Source organism: Penaeus monodon, chromosome 19, assembly GCF_015228065.2.
Source record: "Penaeus monodon isolate SGIC_2016 chromosome 19, NSTDA_Pmon_1, whole genome shotgun sequence".
Lineage (NCBI taxonomy): Eukaryota > Metazoa > Arthropoda > Malacostraca > Decapoda > Penaeidae > Penaeus > Penaeus monodon.
Genome location: NC_051404.1, coordinates 20,522,997 through 20,523,906, shown reverse-complemented (window position 1 = coordinate 20,523,906; position 910 = coordinate 20,522,997).

Genomic DNA, 910 nt, shown 5'->3' with positions numbered 1-910 from the left:
GTTTTCATGATCTTTACACTATGTTAATAAACACTGTAAAATTCTTTTTTATATATTCAGTGAATGTTAATGAACTAATAATTTTTCTTATCAATAGAGTATGGGAAAATTCAGCGGTATGTGTGTGTACAGGAAAAATACTCAAAACTCCTTTACTTAGAAATGGAAAAAATATTAAATTATGCAGTGTTTATGCAGAAATGCTCCTTAATTAAAATCATATCTAAGTAAGAGTTTCTGTGTTGAGGTTTCACAACTAATAATCAAGATTTCATTGTCAATGTTGCACAAAGTATCTCATCTTTGAAACAGTAGATATAGAGCCTAATCACACTATCTGAGCTGCTCCAGGTAAGACTGAAACAGCAAATGTGCCACTGGTTGCACGAGTAAGAAGGAACAGAAAGTCTATAAACACCTTTGGAATCATATCTGCAGGAGAAGAGTTAATATAGAATATAACAGTTATAATCAAGAGAAATCTGTACTTTAGATACATCCTCACTTTCCCTTCTGCAAATGAAAAATTCAACCAGGAGTAAAATGTAAAAGTTGTATGTATGTCTAATTTCCTAGGAAATGAATTTGTCCACAAATAAAAATGATGTATAGAAAAGATAGAAAAGATTAGTTTTGAAAAAGAATGGTTTAACTGTTAATCAATATGTTACATCTCTAACATTCCTCATTTAACTCAATTATTCTAAACTGAAATGTGGGGCATATTCAGAAGTCAGACTGTGGTGATTGCAACAAAAAATAAACATATCATTTAGCTCTTTCACACTCCTGCATGCTGAGCAAAGTGGTTTGTAGAATGCACATTGACTTCAGGTACCCGATTTTGTGCCCATCAGTTCTGCATGCTCATGTTGACAGAGCAAAATATTGAAGGGGAAGGTTTCACCTC